The sequence below is a fragment of the Mauremys reevesii genome, linkage group 1 (genome assembly GCF_016161935.1).
Source record: "Mauremys reevesii isolate NIE-2019 linkage group 1, ASM1616193v1, whole genome shotgun sequence".
Classification (NCBI taxonomy): domain Eukaryota; kingdom Metazoa; phylum Chordata; order Testudines; family Geoemydidae; genus Mauremys; species Mauremys reevesii.
Window position 1 is genome coordinate 198,728,958 of NC_052623.1, and position 20,456 is coordinate 198,749,413.

Consider the following 20,456-nt stretch of genomic DNA (forward strand, 5'->3'; position numbering starts at 1 on the left):
AAGTAACTTCACCTGGGAGGACTCATGACTTCTGGAAATCAGGCCCCAAATTATTGTCATTAATTGGGCACCCAGAATTAGTGGATACTTAAAATTTGGGCCTGAATCATATGCTAAAGGGAGAAAAGTAAATTAGACCCCCCCCCTCCAAAAAAAAAATTAGATGTCAGTCTAAAAGCCATTTACAGCAAGCATTTTTGTTCATTATTAATAATCCTTTGAAGGCCTTTTCCACAATCTTAGTCTAGGAACATAAGATTAAAAGGGACCTCCTGGGTCATGGAGCCCAGGCCACTACTATTGCAAGCAACTTCATCATATAATCCTGTTCATAAATTCATCAAGCACCATCTTAATACTAGTTAGGTTGTCTTCCTGCACTAGCTCGATTTGGAAGGTAGTTCCAGATCCACACTGCTCTGGTGGCATTGTTCAGAGAAGAGATTGTGTGGAGCTGAACAAACTCATTTTTACAAAGGTAACATCTCCCAATCCTCTTCAAAAAGTAGCAGTTCTACTTCTTAGAGTTTTCTCTTCCCTTTTGGTATCTCAGGCCAGAGAGCATTCACTTTCCTACCAGTGTGATTTTAAAAGAGGCAGAGTGCTTACTTTGATTTGCCCTCTGTTCCTTTGCATCTACCTTGAGTTGCTTGCATTGCTCATATTAACAGTAATGGCATTAAAATTGCCAGGTTTTAAGGGAAGGACATATCAGTGGTCTTAAATACCAGAGTTCAATTTGCTGTGCTTGCATATTAATTACAAATTGCCTGAGACTGCTGAGGAAGCTCAAAGAAATGATACACTCCTTGTATATAGTTTTTAATTTTGTAAAAGCTCCCTTGTAATGCAAGATGTATCTTGTCATAAAGCAGGCTGTGATTAGAGAGCTGCATCAATTTTGATAGAGGACCCCCAAATCCTATAACTAAAATTTGCAGTAAGTAGAATGACTCTGATACTTTGTTTACGGTGCTGTATATCATGACACATCCAAAGATGGATTTGTTTACACCAAAACTTAATTAGTAATTTTTGTAATGAAAAGCTCATTGCATCAATTGCAAAGTGGGCTCTGATAATTTGTGTCACACTCTAGGCTCTGGTTTCTGTGTATGAGGGGGTCTGTTGTGGGGAAAGGTAATTTTCTTTTTCACATGTGCCTTTTTCCTTTAGCTGACGTCAGTTTGATATTTAGAAAATTAATGATGCACATGGTTCAGAGTGATCTGGATCACTTGGTAAACTGGGTGAAAGTAAACAATATGCATCTTAATACAGCTAAATGTAAATGTATTCATCTAGGAACAAAGACTGTAGGCCATACTTCCAGGGTGGAGGAGTCTATCCTGGGAAGTAATGACTCTGAAAAAGAAATCATGGTGAATAATCAGCTGAACATGAGCTCCTAGTGTGCTTTGGCCAAAAGGGCTAATGCCGGTCCTTGGATCCATAAACAAGAATCTAGGAGTAGAAAGCTTATTTTATCTCTGCATTTGACTCTGTTGAGGCTGCTGGAATAGTGTATCCACTATTAAGATTAAGGGGTGACTTGACAGCATCCTGTTAGTATCTGCATGAGGAACAAATATTTAATAATGGACTCTTCTATCCAGGAGAAAAAGGTAAAACATGATCTAATGTATGGAAGCATAAATTCAGACTGGAAATAAGTCATACATTTTTTGACGGAGAGACTAATTAACCACTGGAACAACTTATCGAGGATTGTGGTGGATTCACCATTACTGACCATTTCTAAATCAAGATTGGATGTTTTTTCTAAAAGATCTGTCTGCTCTAGGAATTATTTTCAGGGAGTTCTATGTTCTGTGTTATACAGGAGGTCAGACTTTTTGATCACAATGGTCCTTTCTGGCCTAAGAATCGTATGAAACGGTGCGCTACAGCACTTAAGGTGAGATCCTCAGATGATGTGAATTGCTGTAGCTACTTTAAGGACAAATTACACCAGCTGAGGATCTGGCTTGTAATATTTGAGATCTGTATAAAAGATACGAGTCATCTCCTGGAAGAATTTGAACCAATTACTAAAACAATTGCTTTTGTAACAATAATGTCATTGCACATTTATGATAATGGCTTTTATGCAAAAACGGACTCTCTGTGACCCGGAAAATGTATACCTGGAGAAAGACTGCTTAGCTGTCCTCAGTATGGAGCATTTTTATTTCTTTTAGTTTCAGTCCTGCAAATATGCATGCAAAAAATCTAAAGATGTAAGCATTGAGATTATAGTTTTAAACAAAGTGTCAACCACACATAAATGGTGAGTAGCAAACTGAACCACTAATTTTTTAACTGCAGAATGCACAGTGGCTAGCAACCAAGAGAACCCAGGTTCTTTACCACAATAACCATAATGGGTAGCTAGTCAGAGGTGGTGTTCTAACACAAGTGCTCAAATGAGTCCTTCCATCCCACCCCTTTCCTCCAAACAGTCTCCTTTAGAGTTCAACAACAATTAGAAGTATGGGTTAAAATTCACTAGACTAAGTTTGTTGTTTCTTTGGTCCATGTTTCTCTCCCTTTATCATTTCTCTTTATTCCCATCATGTTTCTCTGCACACAAACAGCAAGTGCATATTTTTAGTCCGAATGACTTTTTGATTGAGGTTTTGTTGTTATAAAACAAGAAAACAAAAATAAAGTCTTCACATGGGAGCACTGAGGGAGTACGTGCGTCTGTCCTCTATCTGCACTCACCTATGCATCATAAAATAGAGGCTGGAGCCAGTAGGCTCCAAGAAACCTGAAGGCATAGTATGCTGAAATCAAGTCCTATAAGATGCAAGTGCTATACACCAGTTCTATGCATCTATTGCCATTCCATTTAGCCCCAGGTAGGGTTTTTTCCCCCTCCTTTCTGTTACTTATTCTTTCTTCAGAGAGCAGCATCTCCTTCTCTTTCTCTCTCCTCTCCCCATTGGTTCATTCTCTATTCTCATGGTTGCTACTGTGGTGTTCAGCGTCCTTCCTGTCCTGTTCTGTGTTGTTTCCTCTTCCACTACACTTCCTTTCTTCTGTAGTCCCTGTTTATCTGTATGTATCTTTCTATCGTCCCTCCCTCCACAGGGTCTCTTCCCCTCAGTCTTTCTCCAACTCCTGGGTCTCTTCCTCCACACTCTCTCACTCTGGGCTGTCTGTCTCACATTGAGTTACCACCTCACCTCAGGAGTTGCTTACACCATCTCTCTCTAGAATGTTCCCCCCCCCTCCATATTGTGTAGGCCATGGGGTATCCCTTTCCTGCCTGCTCCCTCTTGAGATTCTCTCCTGGGTTTTCTCAACTCCTGTCCTATTCTCTACCCCTTCATTGTTAAAGCATTAAAGTCAGATGGAAAATACAAGGTTTGGGGGCATATGTGGCAACTGGCTGCTCTCCCTCAATGGCACCTTCACTCTTTTATGATGTTGTAATGAGGAAAACAGAGAAGCAAAGATCAGTGTAGCGAGTAGAGAGGTAATAGCTTCCAGTTGTAGAGCAAACAGCAGTAAATGTGGTTCTTGGGGGAGGAGGCTGGAGAATCAGGGATTTAATCCAACACGTCTCTCTTCCTGACAGATAAATGTGGGACAGATAGACATGGAGCTCCATCTAATGGTGGAATTTTATCCAGGGGCTTTTGATAGTTCTTTCAGCACTCTGATAAAGCACTGGCTTAGAGCAAAGAGATACACATACCAAATACCCAACACCATCACCTGATGCACTTTGGTGTTTTAAATTCATATCTCCCATTGGCTTTACTCAGCATTTAAGATGTGACAAGACCATAGCCCAAGGGAGCATGATTTGCTGGTATGGAACTGGTTTCACTAAAGCTGCCTATATTATAAGTGTCTGAAACGCTGCCAGGTAGTGTCCTGAATTTATGCTATGTGGGTGACAGCCCAGCAAAATGAGATGGTTTCTTGATTAGCAGGCTAATATCCAATGACATTCACAACTAAAATTTGATTAGGTTTTTTGACCAGAAAGAAGCTGATAAGAAGTCTGACATTGGCTGCGGATTGTAGTGTCAGCGAAATATACTAACTTCAATCTACTTTTCTGCTGTCACCAAGGCATTAGCAATATAATCACCGCAATTATCAGTCTCAATTTTGATGCTCTAAGCCTGAGAGAGTGAACTCTGACCTAGTTGCCAAATGCCATAGGCTATACGTCTGGAAATATGTTGGAACTTAACCAACAACTGTGTGAAAATGATTTCAAATGGCTTGATTCATTAAGGCTAAAGATTATTTTTTTCAGTTAGGTGTGACATATACTTTTGTAACAACTGATGGAGTATTGACATTGGTCTGGATGCTACTGGGAAAGGATGCCCCAAAATCCTATGATACATTACTCCATAGTCTGTTTTGGGAGTGTAAGGTAGGAAACTGAGTCACAGATCCACCTGGTTTAGCTTTAATCAATTTTTGCCTTTATTTAATCCAATTTCAGATAGAATTATTGTCACGTATACACATATTTATACAGATATTTGACTGCTTAGGTAGGGACCCCAAGTTACTGCATTCGAGGGCACTGGAAAGTTCTCCTCCTCCTTTCTGATGGTCATTGTGCTGCCTTTGACTTCTTGTCTGATCCTTCAGTCCTGTTCCTTCGGTTTCTGGTCTGCTGTTTCTCTGTTTTATTCACTTGGGTCTTTTTGTACATTTCTTCATTACACGTTTCTTAACCTTTCTCCATTCAGCTTTAAGCACATTAGGCATTTTCTTACATAACTATACACTATGAATGCACAATTTTCAATTTTTATTTATTTATTTTTTTTTACTGTTGAGACAATTTCTGTATCATTCTGGTCCATGTCATCGTGCTCCTGGGCTTTCTAGTAAAGGGGGGATTTTTTTTGGTCTTTACAGTTTTGCGTACCTTTGCTTTAAATCTTCCAGCACAATGTTACCTATGTCCTGTCAGCAATAACACCATTTAAAGCAGATCAGCAATTCTATGTAAGAATTGGGAAAACTACACTTTTATCAGCAACGGAGGCTGAGACCTTGGGATATCACTATCCATAATTACAAATTATTAAAGTATAACTAATAAATCTTATCATTTAGCTATTCTTCATTTTTAGATTTCTGTATCATAATTCAATAGCTGGGTATTATCATACGGGTGACCAGACATCCCAATTTTATAGAGAGAGTCCTGATTTTTGGGTCTTTTTCTTATATAGGGTCCTATTACCCCCCACCCCCTCTCCCGATTTTTTCACATTTGCTGTCTGGTCATCCTAACTACCTTAATGTTAATACTACTTTATCTTCTTTAAATACGGGTTCTATGAGTGGTAGCCCCTTAATATTTCTAAATCATTACTAAAAAATAAAAACATGACCACCTTGTTAGTACTTTCCCCAGTGTTGCATTTTGAGGGGTGTCTTTATTTTAGAGCCTAATAACCAATTGTTCTCCAACAGTTACCCCACTACATCAGTACCCTTGAAAATATATTTTCAAAGGGTTTCGCTTGTATTACATGCTGGAGTAAGGCGTTATAGGCCAATGCTTGTTCGCTTTCCTGTTTCTTTTAATGATCCTTTAACATACAGCTTGTCTTAGAATGCGTTATAAGCAGTGCTACAATTATTATTTGTATCCATAATGAATGTTTGTTTAACACATCTTAAAACTAACATCCACACCACAGCTGGATGTTCCCCAATTGTATTCACTTGATCCCCACCCCCCAGTTAACTGGTTTTAAATTTTGTTCTATTTGATTATTCACTGGATCTAATTAATCCACATGCAGGAAAAATGATTTGCATTTAATCTTCACAAAGAATTCAAGTACAAGTTTAATTTAGCAATAGCCTCAGGACCAGAGTCTGGTCAACCTTTTTTTACTAATGGGTCAACAAATTTGAGTATAGGTATGATTTTTGACTGATCTAATTACAGTTTTTAGTTTAGAGATAAAACACCAATTGAACTGACTACTCAGACATGCTTTTCCTCCATAATGGTATTTTAACTGTCGTGCGACGACACAGTACTCTCCATTTCCCACACGGGTTTGATGTCCATTTCAGGTACTCAGCCATACTGTGCAGTTGAGATGAGTCCTTTCTTGGATTTCTGGTTCATTACTATGATCTATACCACAAACGGGTTGCATAGCCCATAGGGCATCATATCAGCAGATCCATCTGGCTTGCACCTCTGTGCAGCAGTCCAGACAGGGTGACTGTCTTTCCAGTGTCTGAGGGACCTGGGCACATTCCTTAAAAATGGAATATTCTAGGACCCCTATTGAGTGGACACATGCTATTGACTCACTAATAACCTTCTTTTCAATTATTGGCAGGAAATTATTGCATGTCTTCTATAAATTAACTGTAATCAAGAGGTAACATAGTTATAGCAGCTAGATCCTGCAGGATGTCAGCCTCCTTGACTAGCTCGGTTTCATTTCTGTATCAGTCCAGCAAATATTTGTTGGTGGATGAGGTTAGCTATCATCCCATTTGGAGATCTCTTAAAGCTTCTTGAATGGCTGGCTGTGTGTGTGTGTGTGTACGTGTACCCATTATTTCTTGGCTGCAGTATGATTTCCAGCTTCTTCATTATTGTGTTTAATTAACTGATAAACTGTTTCCTTGGTTTCTCTTAATGCCTGGGTAGTAATATGCACATTTATTACCGTAAGTAGTTCTTCATCAATTAATCTGCCCTCTGCCTTACCAAGGAGATGGAGTATTTTATTTTTTATACATTGTTTTAATTTATTCAACTGATTTTGCAGTGCCTCTATATCTCCCAAACAACCCATAATAGTTCCTGTTATCCCACTATTATCTCTCTCTCTTCTAATGTTTGTTCCTTTGCTTCTGGGATTATCCCAAAGTTGTTGATTCTATAGAATCCCCCAACTTGACTACCATGACCAACTTCAATATTGATGGAAATCCCATTGGGTTAAGAATAATTGGAACATGGAACAAACATACCTTATCATATAAGGCACTGGTTTTGCTTTTGACAGGGGAAAGTTTTAATCCATTTTCTGGTCCTGGTATTACTACTGGACATAGGGAAACTTCAGAAGTGGACTTTACATTTGTTTGTGTGCTTGTGATAATAGGAGGAATATTTGGTTTAATTAGTTTAATTAGTTGGTCTGCAACTAATAATTCCATCTCTACTCTTCCCATTTCTAGCAGTTCCTTTACTGTATCTCAATAAATTCCAGTGTCCATGGTCTGGACATCTCAAATTACCATTGGTTTACAAATTGTGCTCATGGTATTCTCTATATACACATTCTGTCCTTTCATTAGCGCATGGCCTATAGTTTCCCCTCCTGAACACATTAGTATTAATATTTCCTCATTTGCTCCCTTTGGTATGAATTTCCACGTTACAGGAGGGATTCATGTTTTGCCTTTTCCTTTTAAAAAAAATACAGTGCGGCGTTACATTGCTCCCTTCGGATCCTAAAATTGTTTGAGTGATTGGGACTTTCATAGGCATAGTCATGAGGATTGGTTTGATCCCTTCTACATTTTCTCTTAATATCCCTTCACCATGTATGAGTTCCCAAATTCCCTATTTCTCTTCTGACTTTTCTCATGCTTGTGTAAATCCTTCAGCGAAGGTGCAAGATAACCAATGTGTCAACTGATTGGCCATTGCCACCATATGGTAAATGCCCAGCACTTTTCTGGGTATAAATAATAATGCTCAGCTTCCTGCTCTCATTGGAACAGGTGACAGCATGATTAATCATAGACCTCCTCAGAATCACTGGAGAGGGGGAAAAAAACCTGTTAGCATTGTGCTGTTATCCAGATGCTGAGACTGAGCTGGAAGGAAATGAGTTCTGATGTGAGGGAAAAACAGTCTGTTTAATTCAAACCACAAAGTTGCACCTGTTGCTAAGACCTGTTCAGTATGGGAAGAGCACATTTTGTTGCCATTGCTCATTCTTGCTGTTAATAAAGGTAACACTTTAACCAATGCTCTGTAATATTGATTGCAATGTTTTACCTTTAATCCGTGTTCTCTCCCTTAGTGGTTATCAGGATGATTCTCTCTCCAAGTTTGCTCTTTTAGTAATGATAAAATAAAACACTATTCATGTTCATTTGGATATAAATAAGAGACCAGCCAAAACACTGGAAACTTGCTGCACACATGTGATGACTTGTCTCTCTTAGCCTACAATCCTGCACAGATCGTGTGTGTGGGCAGACTGCTGTGCCTGTGTGGAGCTCCACTGAAGACAGTGGGTTTCCCTAGGGGTACAGCAGTCTGCCAAATTGCTTAAATTGCAGGATCAGGGCCTGCAGAAGTGTGCCTATAACTAAGGCTACAGTTCAGTCATGGGTATTTTTAGTAAAAGTCATGGACAGGTCACAGGCAATACACACACATTCATGGGCTCGTGACCTGCCCATGACTTGTACTATAACTACTCCTGACTAAATCTTAAGGGAGCCACTGCTGGGGGGTGTCCCGAGGAACCGCCTCGGGGTGGGGGGGGACAGGGCCAGATGTGGTCCCTGCTCTTGGGGGCTGCCAGCAGCAGCAGCACCAGCTGCCTGGGCACCACTGCCGGAGGCTGCTGGCAGAGGCTACTCCAGCCACCCAGGGACTGCCACCTGCAATGGCTGCACCGGTCACCCAGGGACCGCTGCTCGGGTGGACTCTGGGGCCAGCTGCACTGGCCACTGCTCAGGCAGTGCCTGGGGCTGGCTCCCTGAGCAGCAGCTGGTGCGGCTGGCCCTGGGGCCACTCCACCAGCAGCCGGGCAGCCAGGCAGGGCCGGCTCCAGGGCTTTTGCCGCCCCAAGCAATGCGTGCGCCAAAAAAAAAAAAGCAAAAAAAGCCGCGATCGCGATCTGCGGCAATTCAGCGGGAGGTCCTTTGCTCCAACCAGGAGTGAGGGACCCTCCGCCGAATTGCTGCCAAATACCTGGACCTGCCGCCCCTCTCTGGAGTGGCTGCCCCAAGCACCTGCTTGATAAGCTGGTGCCTGGAGCTGGCCCTGCAGCCAGGGCAGCTGGCCACAGAGCTGCTCCAGCTGGTGGCGTGTTCTGTCACTAGATTTCGCCAAGCCAGTAACAAATGTGAGCTCCTGGATCACTATACCAGTCTTAGCATGGAGTCACAGACAGTCCCCTTAGACTCTCCAGCCTACCTTGCCACCCAGACAAACTGGACTGGTCCCTTAAACCAAAAATCACATCAGGTTGCTCCGAGTCCCAAGAGACCAGCCATTTACTCCAGATCGATTGGTACTCTAGATCTTACACCAAAGACAGTGTTGACAGCCACAACTGTAGTAAACTAACTAAAGGTTTATTAGCTAAGAAAAAGAATGAGAATTATTGAGAGGTTAAAGCAGATAAAATATAACCGGTGAGTCAGTTTGTAAATTCAAATTGTGGCAGTGCTGTAATAAACTGCAAGACTCCCCAAAGTGTCTTCAGGATACCCAGATTGACTCAGGATCTCTGGCACACTTCCCTGTAAGAGTCCAAATGGAGTTGAAGGATTTTTCCTTGAATCCATATTCTCTTCTTCTGATAGAACACAAGCTGACCATATCTCTACCCATGTGGGCTTTTCCTTTGCTGCTGATGTGTGCATTTAGTCCTGTGACCTCCGACCATAATACATAATGGCTACTTGCTTTGAAATTAGCATTTTCTGTTTAAGTCCTTAAATCCTTCATTAGCATTTCACAAGATTTCTTTGTTATTTAGTTACAGGGGTATACACAATTTAAATTCTATTACATAGTAACACAGAGAAGTGAAAACAAGGCATATAACATCCCATTAGTTTTCATGAAGTTTAAACACCCAAAACACTAATTGCTTTGATCTATATTAAGATACAAGTGAACTGACCTGAATACACTCTAGTGTGACCTGATCTGCCAGTGTCGCATTTGGATTCACCGTACTGCCGAGGAAAGCTTTTATTTCAGCGTCATTGAAATTGAAGTAATAGAAATATTGTTATGGATATGAGGTCTAATAGAGTTCTTTAAGAGACTCTGCATTTGGGAAATAAAAGTAGTTATTTTCTCCCTTTACTTTCATTGTCTGATCTGTGCTGGACTTACCCCTCTCAGAAACCGCTATTATGCAGCTATTAATGAAGTCTCAAATCTATATATGGACAGTATTGAACTGCTTACAACATTACCTGAATAAGTGTTTGCCTTCTGATACTGGAAAACAAGTCAGTCAGTGATATATGCATGCATGTGAGCCAGTGGTTCTCAAACTGTGGGTCAGGACCCCACAGTGAGTCACGACCTTGTTTTAATTGGGTCACATGGGCTGGCTTAGACTTGCTGGGTCTTAGGGCCCAAGCCCGAGCCCTACCACCTGGGGCTGAAGCCTAAGGGCTTCAGTTCTGGGTGGCAGGGCTCAGGTTATAGGCCCCCCCTACCCAGGTCTGATTGGGGGGGTGTCTGGCAGGCTCAGCCTTCGTTCCTCCCTCCTGGGGTTGTGTAGTAATTTTTGTTGTCAGAAGGGGGTCATGGGGCAATGAAGTTTGAGAACCCCTGGATTATTCAATGGCTCATGTGGGCATCCGTGTCATGAAAGCATGATTAGGAAGGTATGATTTTTCAGCTTGAGAAGCTGTATAGATCAGTGATGATTTTTGTGTTTAGGTTTGGAGTTGACATTCGTTTGGTGATATAACCCAAGGTATGTAGAACTTTCAGAGGATTTGCTGCATTAGTGATGTGTGAGAGAAACAATCTTCTAAGTAGATGGAGAGGATGAAAACAACGTGATTTTGTGAATTAGGATGACCCACTTTTCACTTTTATAGCAACATATTATCTGTTTTCTTCACTGTATGTGTATTGTTAGGTGTTTTTATAGACGTCTTAATCTGCCTATATTTGAATATTTTAAGATGCATTGACATTTCTGAACAAAATGTTCTACTGTAATTAGAACAGATCATTGGAGGGAAGCTCCACATAGAAACAAGGGATAGAAAATGTGCATCAGGATATGCTGGGAGAGACTATGCAGCCCTTTAGCTGATGGCACAGGAGAGTAGACAATGGAAAAAGCCCAGCATGCCTCCTGTCTACAGGAGTAAAGTTCAATAACGATTTGTCAATCCCAAGTTTTCTACCTTTTTTGTTCTGAAGAGTACCAGCATCTCCATTGCAGACAGCAAGGCACTTCACTGCAAGAAATGTCTCTTTCCAATGGGTGAAATTCAGAATATTCACCAGAAATAAAGATTGATTCTTGGGATGGGTGGGAATATGTTCTTGCAAGCTTCTCCTACATGGCATTCAGTGTGAACTGGGACTGGCTGGGATGGTCTGATTTGATTTTCTCTGATTCTTCTCTTCTTTAAACCTTTAGAAAATAATTTGCTAACCACTGATGAGCACAACTATCTGAACTTCAGATTATTTAATCCAAAATGGATGGTTGCTGCTGGTTATTAGAAAAAGTAACTGGCAAGATGAGACAGCCTGTAGCATAATACAATCACTATCCATTTCCATGTGTGTGGAGGGTGTGTACTCAGACCATATATACAGTTTGCAAACAGGCTAACTAAGAGTGAGAGAATATAGCCATGTTCACACCCTACATGCTATTGTAGTAATGTTTGTACAAGACGTCTTCTGAGGTATCATTTAAAAAATCATAATATGCTGATCAGTAATATTATGGCAAAATGCATATAGAAGCATTATTAGTGAAGTTATAAACATAAGCTGAAATCATGACTAAAATATGTTTTTTTTCCCCAGGAAAATCTGGGGAGTGGTCAGAGCAGTTCCTCAGAGACAAAGGGCAAGTTGATGCCTCGGGCAAGTGTAAACAAGGCTGATGGGACAATTACCAGGTAAGTGGCCATTCTTTGGCAGGAAAGGAGACAGGGCAAAAAAATCGACATCTTATTAAGGAAACAGTTTCCTTTCATGTAGTCTGCTTGCCACCTTGCTCCCAGCTGGAAATGCTTCTCAAAGGGGGACAGGACTATAAAAAGGAGCAAACACCTCAAAGGACCCACCCCTCTCTCTCTCCATGGCCATCACATTCACTGCACCTGAAGAGACAAAGGCAACAGCCATTGGAGTTCGGGGGAGGGGTCCTGATGTAAAGGGCGTGGTCAGTCAGACTGCTGAAAGCACGTGGCGAGAGAACTTGGCTTTGAATCTTAGGGCTTGGCTACACTTAAAAATTTGCAGCGCTGCAGCAGGGTGTGAAAACACACCCTCTGCAGCGCTGCAAATTGTGGCGCTACAAAGCGCCAGTGTAGTCAAAGCCCCAGCGCTGGGAGCCGCGCTCCCAGCGCTGTCCGTTATTCCCCACAGGGAAGTGGAGTACAGACAGCGCTGGGAGAGTTTTCTCCCAGCGCTGGCGCTTTGACTACACTTAGCGCTTCAAAGCGCTGCCGCGGCAGCGCTTTGAAATGCAAGTGTAGCCAAAGCCTAAGTCTTTATTGAGTTAGGCAGCAGTAAGCATTTTATCTTTTTCTTCTAACCATTTCTGACTTTAATGCCTCCTTCCCTGTCCTCACTTACCATCTCTCTTTGTGGTTAATACACTTGTTTTACTGTTTTATCTAATCCAGTGTGTTCAAGTTGACTTGTCCAGGTAACCCCATTTGGGATAGCAACTTTTGTGCATAGTATTCCCTTAAAGGAGTATTGGACTCAATAGATCTGAACTGTCCAGGAGAGGTCTGGGCAGTACAGGACATAGTTTCTGGGAGTGTGTTGGGGTCACCCTGTGGTAATGTTTAAGGCTGGCAAGAGCCAAGACATGGCTGGCTGGCTGCAGCACACACAGACATAGCTGGGAGTGACTTACATGCCGGAGGCTGTTTGTGAGCAGTCCAGGCTAGAGGCTACAGAAGCAAGGCAATGCAAAGGGCATCCCAGGTCACAAGGCAGGGGTGACACAGCTACTCAGAGGTCTGAATTGTACCCTGGTATGTTACACTAAGTGGGTTGTGTGCTGGGACTTTTCTTTCCTTCAGGCTGTGAAGCATCCTGCATTTTCTTTGCAGTGCTCTGCACCCTTCTATATGTCCCTTTTCTGGGCAGTAAATCACCAGTGGAACCATATCTCCTTTTCCTACCTGTCCCCTAACACAAGCTCCTGAGTACTGGCTTGCAGGGAACCTGGGCAGTGCTGTCCTGTGATCTATATTGAGTATACACCAGCTGAATGAGCTACCTCTCTCTCTACTCCCCATATGCAGCCCACCCACTGTGAGGTCTGTGGCTATAATCTAGGGGATGTCTCCTCTTGTTAGGGTAAGTCCACACTGGTGCTGTGTTGATTTACACCTGCTGAGGATCTGGGTCTTAATCCTTTGCTTTCCTAAAAGAGGGTGGGAGTCCTCAAGGCTATACAACAGAATAATAAAAGCACATATTGAGACTGAAAAAGTGAGTTTAGCTGCCTGTCATGCACCTTAGCAAGCTGGAACAAGTTATGTATCAGCAGCCTTTACATCTGTGTGCAAAGATGTGTTTGGCTTTCTTGTAACATCAGTTGATTTGCAGAGCCAGGAAACTGCAAAGTCCCAAGTCTGATGTCGATGGTTTGCACCAAACGCCAAAACCATTCCGTGACAGTGGCTGAAACAAGGTATTTCATGCATATCGCTGATAACCTCAGCTAGAAAATTATATACATACAGCGTCTTAAATGTTAGCTAACAAGAAGTTATCTGGCTTCATGGGGTAGTGTTACAAGTAAATCAGAGATTTAAGTGGATCAGTCAGCAATTGGGGATATTAAGTGGATTTGTGACACTTCCTGGAGGAATTTTGGTCTATGACCAATGAATGAATTTCTCTATGGTGTATACATTATAATGATTTTAGTATTTCATAATGTTAAATGAACATTCCCAATATAGTTTTAAACACTAATTGCCACTACAAACACACTACATTCATTTTATGTAATTGTTTCAAAACTCAGTAGAAGAGAAATTTCCTGTCCAAGATGATGCAATACATACTGGGTAAGTAAAGGGTAGTATTGGGGTTGTGCTTTTGTCACTATAGTAAGTCAGGAAATAAGAGATCCCATAACAAATGGGGAATAGATATTTTTATTTGTATTTCCTACATGTGCATGTATTGGTTACCTGGGCCCCTGCTGTTTCAGCTGAAAATTTATTCCTTATCTCACAGCAGCCTCGGTTGCTATAGCTTGTGGCTCTGTGTTGTGTCTGATAGATAAATGACTAGGAAGCTCATGTTGGATTAGAAAGTCCAAACAAAGCCTGTGGGTTAGGACAGATACACAAAGGGTGAAGTGAATACCCAGAGATGGGCACAAGCATGCATCACGCCATACATATACTACACCCTTAGAGCCTTTAAAAAAAAAATCAAAAGGCAGAATCTACTATAATTTTCTGCTGAGGTTTTTTTGTGTGTGAAATTACTCCTCCGCCTCTCCCCCCCCATTCAAAAGGGCAGACTTTTAACCACTACATATATTTCTGCCTCAATCTTTTATTGGTGGTGATTGCAGAACTGGTCCTACTGAACAGTCAGTTAAACGGGAGAACGTAGTCCAGTGCCTTAATCATAAAACCACCCATTTCCTGTGTGACCTTGGGCTGAGTTTAATCTCTCTCTCAATTCCTCATAGTTGAAATGTGAGGGAGAAAGGAACTATTATCCACGTTGTCTGTTTTATCTATTCAGCATGTAAGCAGGGATTTGTACTGTAGGTAATAATCACAACAACTGAGATGAAATGAATCCAGTTGATGTGGTCCCTCTGTAACTGACAGACCTGGGCCCTCATGGCCCATAATTTCAGTTCTTTCTGGAGGTCAAACCTGATTTCCTCACCCTGCAAAATGTAAACCATACATAGGTTTACTTGTAAGGTGCCCATATGTCTCAATGATGGGTACTAACTACATGCTTAAAATAATACATGTAGTCATGTTCTGCATAGTGTGATAAGATTTGATTCTTGGACAGATCCCAGCACCTGTGTGGAACCCCACTGATTTCAGAGATTACTCAGAAGAGTAAAGTTACATGCATGCTTAAGAACTTGCAGGATCAGGGTCTTTCCTCACATGCAGAAGTGTTCCTTTGAACTGAAATGTCAGACAAGCAGGTAAATTCATACTTCAGTTTTATTATCTTTTAGGCATGGATTGAAACATTCATTTATTTTATTTTATTTTATTTTTTGCACTGGTGGTTCCTGAAACATGCCTGAAGTGAACGCTGAACAGGGAAAAATCTGTCTCCTAGGGCTGAAGAGTTAAACTGGATGGGAGATGTAGCCGAATTTCAAAAGGTGAGGTTTTTATTCCTTTTTCCCAATTGTGGGTGTAGAAAGTGAGTGATTATTTTTTAAATCTTCCTTGTTTTTTTCCAAGAAAGTGGTAAATATTTTTTCGACCCATTCCCTATACTTCTTAGTCTTGAAGGTTTCTTCTCAAAATATAGAGAATTACAATAAACTTCTGTCATTTATCACATACTTAAAGCCATTACAACTTTTTTTTCTAGTCACTCCCACTGCATTTCAGTTGGCAGTGGTGTTCTCACACCAAAATAAAAAAAAAATTGTATATAAAGTACCTTTTTTGTGTGTTCACATTTTATTTTGGAAAACAGGTGTTTAAAAATTTTAGAATTTTTTTAACAAAATTCTAAGAAAAGGAAAAAATCACAGTATTTACAGAGATAACAATGGCTTAGCCATGCAAAACAAACAACTTTGGTTTTTTCCCCACCCTTTTTACTTTGGTTTAAATGTTGACCAAGATTATTTTCCCCTTTGCCAAATAAAATATTAACAAATCAAAGTTTAGAGGCAAATAACAGGATTTCCCCCTTAATATTTTATACAGCATAGAGTTTATAGGACATTTTATGTATTTAATCCATGCCAATGCACTACAGGAAGCTTTATTAAGACATCAGTCACTACCGCCCAGACATTTAACATTTTACAAATTTACAAGTAACAGTGTTTTTTCTAAATAATGTAGAAGTGGCAAAATGTTTCCTAATTTCCATTTCTTTAATTTGTTTTTACTAACTTTTTTTGCCTAACAGTCTATAAAAACTTACTTTCCCCCTGGATCATAGATTTAAAAATGGAAATCTGATGTTCTGCTTACTCTATGTACTTATTTTCCTCCCATGATCAGAATTGTCTCTTACATTCTCCCAGAAACTACACTTCTGTTTAAGAGTACTGAATGGAACTTCTGAGTTTTTATAGTTTTCTATTGGCCATCTACCCCAAAAATGTTTCCTTTTACATCATCATTCTAAAAATTTCCTCAAGCATAAAACACGTTTATAAAGTTAAACTTGAATGTAACTAAAGATACGTAGACATTTCATTGTTACAATTATATGCACTGTTTGATAAATTATGTACCAGGTAAAAACACTAAAATTATCTCAAGGTGCATTCAATATCTGTAGCGTAGTTAACAAAAACACACAAAAAATATATATATATCCTATTTTTGTGGAAAAATGCAGCTTTGATATGACCACTGTTTTAAAAAAATCTCCAATTCTGACTGTTATCTTTTTGAAATGAAGAAAAGGTACAGTACTTTAAGGCAGTGGATAACCAAAAGGACTTAAAACGAATTCAAAATTAGTGTTGCTCTCTATCTACAATGAGACTGAGGACAATCAATAACTTTTTTCCAAACTGCTATCAATAACACGTGTGATTCACTCACTCAAAAAAGAATTATTAGCAGCAATCTGTACACAGGCTAACAAGAATTTTGTGATAAATTCTTTGCTAGACTCCCGAGCTTATTTTTGGAAACTATCTATGCCTTTTTCTGGTAAGTTAGATGTTTGTTTTTACTTTCATGAACCCTTTAGTGCACTTTTGTCATAGCTAGCTCCATCCCTTGCCACTGTGATTTCAAGAATAGAAAAAGGAGCTTGCTCTATCCTCATAACACAACCTTACATTTTAGATTTTTGCTCTACAAAAGCAGGGGTTTTACAGATAGCAATCAGAATTAGAAATGTACCTGCTCAAAGGGTGTCCTAAAAACAAATTGAAATAAAAACATTACACCATACATCAGATCAACAGCAACTCCCAGAACAAAGCCTTACAGTGTATAAAAATAGCTACGTAAAAAATTTACATAAAGGCAAACAAAAAGAACTCTTCAGTGCAGACATTTACAAAAACAAACAGAACACAACATGGTGACCTACTATCTTGGCTGATGCCAAATTAGTTTTTTTTTTTTAAACTTGAGATAATTGCATCTAAAATCCTTTGAAAACTTGGTAGAATGATCTGTTCAATACTTGAACCATGAATAACTGTCACTTCTTTGTATATGTTTTGAATACAATCCATGTTCATGCTTCTATACGTATTCTCTGAAAATGTGAAAAATAGTCAGTTAAACTAGGTAACTGGCAAAATTATCATAATTAGACAAGAGTTTTAATAGTCTTTATTTAACTGCAAAATAAATGTCAATGGAAAATATCATTACAAACGTAAGTTATAAATTACATCACAAAAAGATATGTCCATTGCTGATGAATCAATAAATGCATTCTCCAAATCATGAATGTAATGATAAGGAGCTCATGTTTATATAACACATCAGATTTGAAGGAACCCAAAACAATACACAAATACTAACAAGGGCTAATTTCATTCATGACTAACATAGTCACCTCTGTAGATGTGGCAGCTACTACAATGTCCAGCACCATTACACAAAACATTAGGGCAGGAAGTGAACCATGTCTTTCCCATGTGAAATTACAGTGGGAATTTTAGGGATTCTAATTTCACCATTTTACACAAGAACAGCCATACTGGGTCAGACCAAAGGTCCATCTAGCTCAGTCTCCTGTTTTCCAACAATGGTCAACGCCAGATGCTTCAGAGGGAATGAACAGAACAGGCAATCATTGAGTGATCCACTCCCTGTCATCTACTCCTAGCTTCTGGCAAACAGAAGCTAGGGACACTGGCAGCATTTTCCCAGAAATTTGTAAATTAAGTTTAGGGATTAATTTTTTGACATTTCTACCATTTTTACAAGGAAAATGGAGAAACTTCTTTCTTGGACAAAATGAATTCAGTTGTGCAAAATTCATTTCACCAGAGCCCTCTCCTCCCCCATGCCCTCCATATAGTCTAGGCCTGATGAACTTCTAACACTAAGGGTATGTCTACATTGCAATCAGCAGGTATGACTGCAGCTGCTGTAGACATACCTGATCTAGCTAGATGGAAGCTAGCTCAAGATCCTGGGTGGGGTTGTACTGGGGGAGGTCACCAGTACTGCTGCTGTGGCTCCAGTCTGAGCTTGCTTTGGTCTACAGGAGCTTCAACCATCCCTCCTGATTGTAGTGTTAGACATTCTCTAAGGCTGAGGGAAACAGGACCACTCCACCACCTGTGTAGGCCTTAAATCCCTTATGCTCAGAATCCTAATGTGTTCTTCTTAAGCCTTCACAGCTATAGCAGATTAACATAAAGTACCATAGTATCTTTTGGGCTGGTGTTTGCAGCCAGCAAAATAATCCCTAACCAATCACTTAGTGGAGGGTGGAATGCCACCCTGTGGCATTGTGAAGAATCCATAGAGGGGCTCTCTTCCTTCCCATTTTACTTTAGGTCCAGATATCTGCAATATGAGAGGGCATCGTTCTTAATACTGTTAGCAGGGCAAAGGTAGGTAGGAGTAATTTTGCAGCTGGGGACTCATGGGGAGGGTGAGAGCAGATTTTTCAAGGAAGTTCCAGTAGGGTTTGGAAGCAAAGGTGCTTGTCATTTGCAGGTGAAGGCAGGAGAGACCAGTAGCTGGAAGTGGGAAGGAGAGGGTGACTGCTTGTAGCTTTCTCCCATCGCTCAACCTCCTCGTGTTGGACATTCTTTACTCTAGGACTGCAGAATTTCAAGGGTATGCACAATTAAAAGAGCAGAGCAAGAGTCTACCCTTCCCCCCGCAAAAGTTGAAAGCAACCTGCCACCCCACACTCTCTCCCTACCTGAATGATGAACTCTGGCACAACAAAATCTATGGAGGACTTTTGCAACATAAACTTTAATTACAATATCAATGACTAGAACACTATTACACAATAAATAGGGACATTCCTGACAATAGTAGTCTGGACTGTCTGATCACCCTTCCTTGGTGTCTCTCAGATCTTTGACTCCTTTGAGTATTTGTGGCAAGAAAAGTTTCCTTGTGGTTTATGCTAAGATTAGAGGCAAGACTGTATGAATAACTGAAACATTCGGATCCAGCATTTTCAATATCTTAGATTTTTCCCTTAAAGTACCCTCCATCCCCATCTTATTGAAACAAGAAACCTTGCGTAATAATTTTACAATCTCTACACCAAATTTTCAAGAGTGACCAATGATTTTGTTCCTCTCCATTTTTGGCTTTGCAGCGTGACACTTTAAAGAGGGCTGACAAAGGATGGGTACACAGCACTTTCTGAACTTAGGTCTTTTCAAGGTTTCTCAAATTGAAGGCTCAAAAGTGGAGGCATAAATTAAAAAAACTAATTTAGAAACTGAGTAAATTTGATAATTTAATATGAAAGCTTATCTTTTGACCACTTACTTCCATAATTTAAAGAACATTGGATACTGATTTCCACATTCTTTACCCTGGCTTTCCACAATGTGTGTGTGTTAAGGGACATCACTGTTCAGAAAGATGGTGTGAGCCCCAGCCTGTGACATTAAAAGAAGAGGACAGAGACAGCAGTGGTGGCTGCATCTGACCACTGGATGATGCTGTTGGTTAGTTGTAGTACCACTGTATTCATTGCAGTTCGGATTCCGCGGGTTGTCCTGCAGCTTTTTATATAAAGAAGAGGGGAAATCTCCACTTCTCTTGCACAGTCATGGTACAATGACTACATCCAGCATGAGGTTAGTAATAGTATGTGATTTTATGGTAAGAACGTCTTACCTCTTGAAGGTACATTGTTTTGAGCCCACCAAAAACTAATTTTTACCTATAGTGAATAGAACTAAATGTTCTCCTTTGTGAGTATACATCATATAATAATTAAATTTCCCTGAGTGCATGAGCTCAAATGCATGTGATAGTTGGTTTCTGAATGTCAGAATCCTTTTGCATTTCTTTTAATGTGTGTGCACACGTTCTATTAAAAATCCATAGCTGCTGTGGGTCTTGCTCCCCCTTCCCCCATATCACAGGAATACAAGTAATTCCTATTACCTTTACTATGAGTACTTATATTCTGAAAGGGGAGAACAAGGCTTCATAATTTCATAGTGCTCACTAGACCATATCTCAACTCTGAGGTCTGAGGTTGACTAAAGATAAATATTGGATCATCTTACTCCAGAAGCAGAGGCTTTCTAGCCCTTGAACTGAAAGAAAACCTCCTTTTGCTGTACAGGATATAT

At 40.3% G+C, this 20,456-nt stretch overlaps 1 protein-coding gene and 1 long non-coding RNA gene across 6 annotated transcripts in view; one reads left to right on the top strand and one right to left on the bottom strand.

Annotated features, from left to right (window-relative positions):
* Positions 1-11,791: 11,791 nt before the first annotated feature.
* LOC120370057 lies at positions 11,792-20,011 on the top strand. Its single transcript, XR_005583586.1, has 4 exons — positions 11,792-11,889; positions 13,562-13,646; positions 15,008-15,335; positions 19,715-20,011. It is a non-coding gene; the product is annotated as an uncharacterized LOC120370057 (long non-coding RNA).
* Positions 15,615-20,456, bottom strand: part of ALCAM (activated leukocyte cell adhesion molecule) — a 171,872-nt gene continuing 167,030 nt past the window's right edge. For 3 of the 5 annotated variants that reach the window (XM_039484091.1, XM_039484065.1, XM_039484085.1), the window contains one exon: positions 15,615-17,419. The gene's annotated coding sequence lies outside the window, so the exon portion shown is untranslated. Of the gene's footprint in view, positions 17,420-17,614; positions 18,948-20,456 lie in introns of those variants that run through there. The other 2 variants (XM_039484075.1, XM_039484098.1) reach the window with 2 other exon arrangements.